The sequence below is a fragment of the Camellia sinensis genome, chromosome 7, assembly GCF_055761805.1.
Source record: "Camellia sinensis isolate YWXY chromosome 7, ASM5576180v1, whole genome shotgun sequence".
Taxonomy (NCBI): Eukaryota; Viridiplantae; Streptophyta; class Magnoliopsida; order Ericales; family Theaceae; genus Camellia; species Camellia sinensis.
Genome location: NC_138967.1, coordinates 121,271,324 through 121,277,853, shown reverse-complemented (window position 1 = coordinate 121,277,853; position 6,530 = coordinate 121,271,324).

The window sequence follows — 6,530 nt, the reverse complement described above, 5'->3', positions numbered from 1 at the left end:
TTCTACTCTCACTTCTTCTACTGGCTCCTCTCCTTTTCCTGATATTGAACCCATTTCTTATAAATCTGCTCTTGATTCTCCAGTCTGGCTCCAAGCCATGCTTGATGAATATGCCGCTCTTCAACATCAAGGAACATGGTCTCTTGTTTCCCTACCCCTTTCCAAGCAAGCTATAGGGTGTGAATGGGTCTTCAAAGTTAAAAAGAATTCTGATGGCTTAGTTGCTCGGCACAAAACCAGACTTGTGGCTAAGGGTTTTCATCAGCAACATGGTATTGACTTTCATGATACCTTTAGCCCTGTGGCCAAACAACCAACAATTCGCATTTTTATCTCTTTAGCTCTTCATTATCATTGGCCTCTCAAACAACTCGACATATCTAATGCCTTTTTACATGGCAAGTTAGATAAAGAAGTATACATGGAACAGCCTCCTGGTTTTGTGGATCCTTCTCAGCCTACTCTTGTTTGCAAACTTCACAAGGCTCTTTATGGCTTGAAACAGGCTCCTCGGGCCTGGTACTCTACTTTCTCATCCTTTCTTCTCTCTAAAGGATTTCTTCAGAGTCATTGTGATTCTTCTCTCTTCATTCATTCTACCTCTTCTTCCATTACCTTTCTTCTTATATATGTCGATGATATTCTACTTACTGGCATTGTTCAATCCTACCTTAATTCCTTATTAACTCAAATGCACAATGCTTTTTCCATGAAAGAATTATGGGATATTTCCTATTTCTTAGGTATTTCAGTTCAGTCCACTACGCAAGGCTTCTTTCTCACCCAACAGAAATATGCCTTGGAGCTTCTTCTTAAAGCTGGCATGACTACCTGCAAGCCATGTGCTACACCTACATCAGCTAAACCGTCTCTTACTGCTGCTGATTCTCTCCCATTCTCCCAACCTTTTCTCTATCGCAGCCTGGTGGGTGCCCTTTAGTATCTTACTGTAACTCGACCTAAGCTCTCCTATGCTGTAAACCAAGCCTGCCGCCATATGCATGCTCCTACTGCGGCTCATTTTTCTGCTGTTAACCGTATCTTACGATACATTAAAGGTTCTATTTCTCATGGTCTTCTATTTGCTCCTGGTTCTTTTCATCTCACAGCCTATTCTGACTCCAATTGGGCTGGGGATGCCACCGACAGACGTTCCACCTCTGGTTACTGTGTGTTCTTGGGTTCTAATCTCATTTCTTAGTCCTCCAAGAAACAGTCCACTGTGTCTCGCTCCTCGACCGAGGCTGAATATTGGTCCTTAGCACACACTGCTGCAGAACTCACTTGGTTACAAACGCTTCCTGTTGATTTTCAAATTCCTCACCCATCTCCACTTGTTCTTTGGTATGACAACATGTCTGCCTTGTCCTTGGCTGCTAATCTGGTCTTTCACAGCCGCTCTAAACACATTGAAGTGGATTGTCATTTCATTCGTGAGAAGGTTGCTCGTCGCCAGTTCTTTCTCAAATATGTTCCTTCTTTGGATCAATTGGCTGACATCTTCACAAAGTCTCTATCCACTACCAGATTTTCTTTTCTCACTTCCAAGCTTCGTGTTGGTCGTCCCCCTCTCAGCTTGAGGGGGCATGATAAGGAAGAGGTCCAAGAGGTTCATTGAGTGTAATGTGCTGGTCCATCAAGTGTAATGTGCTGTAGACAATATTCTTTAACAGATTGTAACAGATTTAGTTAGCTTGTAACCGCTTTAGTTAGTTAATTAGTTAGCTGATGTGTAGTTAGTTAGAGGTCTGGTTAGGTTAATTAGTTTGTTAACTGTACTGGTGTATAAATATGATTTGTAATCTCTCATTATAATGCAAGGAAGATATTTTAGAATTTACTTTACCTTTCGTCACAACGAGGACAACTACACCACAACTAGTCCTTATGGTTCCAACTTGAATGATCTTTGCAAACCTCTTATACAGTAAAGTTTTCCCAACAGGATTTGGACTTGGCTCAACCGGCCAGGGCCAGGACAGAATGTGGACTTCTTTCGAAAGAATGATAACAACAAGAAGCTATATAGCATGTACAATGTCCAGAATGTGAATGATTCAACACCTTTTAACCAAAAAAACAAGGATTTGCATAGCCTATTAGCTAATAAAGCTTACATTAGTCCACTTTTAGTTAGTGCCGGAGAGCTAGCGCTAGAAGGGTTAGAGAAATTGTATGGATTCACTATAAAAGAGATTTAGACACTAAATTTTTTGATCTCTAAAAGTGAAAAATTTATTACAAAAAAATATTTAGGGACTAATTTCTATCGTCGTGAGGACATTCGCTAGAAAATAGTCCCAAAAAGTGAAAAATAAGACTTTTGGCAATTTTTTTTATATTTTAAAATGTCACTAATAAATGCACTTGTAAAGACAAAATAATTTGATTCCAAAAAAGTTTTTTGAAACAAAAATTTTGGTCCCAAAAGAATAATAATTCATCACTAATGCCCAATTTTTGTTACCAAAAATATAATAACGACATTTTTAATAACAAAAATATTTTGTCTTAAAAAGTAATTTCGTCTCTAAATTTTTATCTCTAAAATCTTAATTTTTTTGTAATGAATCGCCTTGATGGTGCCATAAGTGAGCATTCAAGCTTTTGTGATGGGAAAAGAGGAGGGAGAGTGATTGGTGGCAGTTGAAACTTCATACAAGAGATTTTATCAGTTGAGATTTTTTTTGTGAATATGAAAAGATAAAATAAATAGGGCAAATTACCTTGATAGTTTGTGTATTTTGGTTATTATATCATTTTGGTTCCTGTAATTTCAATAGATTAGATTTTAATCTTGAATTTATGACTTTGTCTCAATTTAGTCAAATTAAGTATAATTATTAGTATTTCTTAATAGAAAATAAGCATATAACTGGTATATATCATTTGTAGGAACAAAATTATAAGCTTATTCAATTTAATGAGTTAATCTTTACAAATTTAGTGATAATTTTTAGCCAAAAATACTAACGGAATTATTAATCGATTAAATTAATATAAAATCTAAAATTTAGAATAAAAATTAAAAAATATAGGAATTAAAATAATATAAAAAACAAAATATAGAGACTATCCACATAAATAATTAAGGAAAATAGTTTTTGGGAATCCAAGTTGGAGGTGGTGTATTAAGTGGACACATGCATTGTTTGATTTGATTGCATGTATGGTTGATAAGATTATGTGTGAATTGAGGCTTTGCTAGAAGTACTAATGGTGCCACCAAGTTTGAAGGTCAAACGTCGGTATGGAAAAAGTAAATTTGCAGAACCTCACTAAATGGGCTTTCCACTTTGTTTGAGCAGTGTGTATTGTGCCAACCGACTTTGGGTCTTGCAAAGATTGTTCGGTGATTATTTTGGTACATGGGTTGTTGGTTTTGGAAAGACCAAACGGTGTATCGTTTGTGTATCTTTTCAATCAGATTGTGATGTTTTCCATTACAAAGACTAAATTTAAAATGAAATCTCTCCATTGAGAGAGAGATGGAGTCTCTCTCCAGTTGTGATGAAAATGAAAGTGAGAGCTATCAAATAGAGATATATAGGGTGCAAATGAAAGTGAGAAAAAATACCGTAGGGTATTGGAGTGAGCAAGAACTTAACTACCTTGACATGAGATTTGATTAATGGTGTTGGAGTGAGCAAGAACTTAACTACCTTGACATGAGATTTGATTAATGGTGTGACTTTTGTGTATTGTTCTAGCCATCTCACATGTATTCTCTATTTTGTTTATATAGATAAAATATTTATCTCTCCCATAAATGTAGACATTGCCGAATCACATTAAATATTATGTTTGTATTTTGTTTGTACATATATTTATTTGGGTATGCTTCTAATAACATATGAGTTCATATTTTATCGGAGTATTAAAATTTTTAATATGGGGTTTATCCCCAACAAGATTCGGTGGTATTACGCGCACCAATTAATATATTGTATACTGTTATAATCATGACATTATCATTTTAAAACTATGACCACACCTATTACAAAATTCAAAACTTTTAAAATTATATCATATCATCTGTTAGTTTACTAATTTGTGCATATAATATTATTCAACAAGATTACCCCCTTTATTAATGCCTAGGATGGTTTGAAAGCCAAGTCTAGAACTATAATTAAATTGTGTTTGGGAATGTGAAATCAACACGTAGTCAATGGGATTCAACAAATAAATTCGAGGCAGAGCAAAGTGTTAAGAATTGGTGGTTCAATAGGTCTAGAAACATAGAATCGAAAATATACATTAGATTAATAAGATCTCAACTACAAATCTTATTCATATGTATTTTATTTTCTTTTTTTGTGCTTTGTGTTTGATTTTTGTGTAAAATGTTACAAACATAATTTCCCATCCATGAAATGGTTTTAAAGTGTATTGTGTCAGATGCAATTCCTTTGATAACTAATACTTCCAGCCTTTGTTTTTTTTTTTTTTTTTTTTTTTTTTTTTCAATTGAAGAAACTTTGTATTCTTTTGTTTACACAGACACTTCCCTCCTAAACACTTCGGTACACTTTACCATTGCTTGTTTTTTTTATAAAATAAAATAATAAATAAATAAGAAAGAGTAGGTGATTATTTTTATTCGGCCCAATTTTCGGATAACTAATCCAATCTTAAGCTACACCCCATTGCAATTAAAGCCTTGGGCCGTTCAGAGGTTAGATTTATACGCCTACCTTGGATTGGTTCCACTATTTGCTTGGTCCATTTTGGAAAACTAGGAAAGAAAAGAATATAAAGGGTTGGGTAGAAATGAATAGGGCAAATTACATATACCTCTCTTGAGGTTTGGCTAAATTACAGATATTCTTTTGAGATTTTAGAAATTACATCCCGCTCCCTAAAGTTTGAATTTTCATAACAATTTGTCCCTTAAGGTTTAAATTTCATAACAAATTACCTCCTAATTTGTTATGTAAATATAGCATTCAGGAGAGAATTTGTAATTTCTCAAATCTCAGGAAGGTATTTGTAATTTAGCCAAACCTCGAGGGGTATATGTAATTTGCCCAAATGAAAGGGCAACTATGGATAGTGGTATTCTTCTTTTATTGTTGGATAATTTATGAGAGAAAATAAGATGGCCGATTGTGTTGGGTTCCTCTTTTTTGGAAAGTCGGAGGAGAGTGAAGAAAACAAAAGAACAGAAGTTTTAATCAGTGTATTTGGTTTTAATTTTTTGAATTTAGTTTTTTAGAAATTAAATTTTTTGTTTTTAGTAAATGTTTTTAAAATTTTAAGTAATTTTTTTACTTTTTTAGATGCACCTTATTTAGATGTATCTAAATAGTCAAATATTTGTGAAAAAATATTTTCAAAAATTAATAAATACACAAAAATATGAAAAATGTACTGGATTTTTATTTTTTTATTTTTTTTTATTTTTGGTATTTAGTGAATTTTTTAAAGATTTTTTTTCACAAATATTATATCTTTTAAGTGTATTTATGTTTGGCATGTCTAAAAATTTTAAAAATTACTTAAAATATTAAAAAAAAATCCATTGAAAAAAAAAAGAAAAGAAAAGAAAAGAGAAGAAAATAAAGAAGTAGAATTTTCTAGAAACCAAAACCAAACAAGCAGAATGATACTAGTAAGGTGCTGTTTGATAAAGCAGAAAACTGAAAATTGAAAATTAAAAATTAAGTATTGAAAACTAAATGCTGAATTTTTTAAGTTGAAAAGTTATTTGATAAATATTTAGGTGTTGAACTAAAAATAAGTTGTTTGATATGTATAAGATCAAATTTAAATTTATTATTTTCAAATTGTATATTTCAATTTTGATATTGTGATGGCAACGATAGTGGAGGAGGCGGAGACGGCGGCGGCGGTAACGTTGATGGTGGTGGTGGTGGTAATAACAGCGATGGTAATAGTAGTAAAATGATGGTGGTGCTTATGGCAACAATAACAATGGTGATGAAGATGGTGGTGGTAGCGGCAACATGGTGGTGGTAGTGGTGGTGGCAGCATGGTAGTGGTGGTGGTAGTCGCAACGATGGTGGTGGTAGCAATAGCGATGGTGATAGTGTTGTCAGTGGCATAATGGTGATGGTTGTGGTAGTGGTGGTGGCGGTAGCAATAGCAGTAGCGATGATGGTAGTGGTGGCGTTGGCATGATAGTGGTGGTGAGTTTGCAATAGTGTATATTGATACTTATATTAAGTATTTATAAATTCAGTCAGAATTAAATAAATTTCATATGACTTAAAAAAAAAAATTAAATTTTAGCCTATATTTTGAGAGGAACTTAAATTTTTAAGTAATAAATTGTGGTTATCAAACGAGTTTAATTGATTATCACTTAATACATTCAATTTTGAGTTCTGAATCTGATTATCAAACACGCCCTAAGAGGGATTAAAAGAAATCAATTCTTGCAAAAATTGGGGATAAAATTGGTAACTAAAGAAGCTAAGTTATTGTTTAAATTTGATTAGAAAGCTTAACTAGTTTTATAATTTGTTTAAGTTTGAATTGTTTATTTTTCAATTGATGGGTCGCTT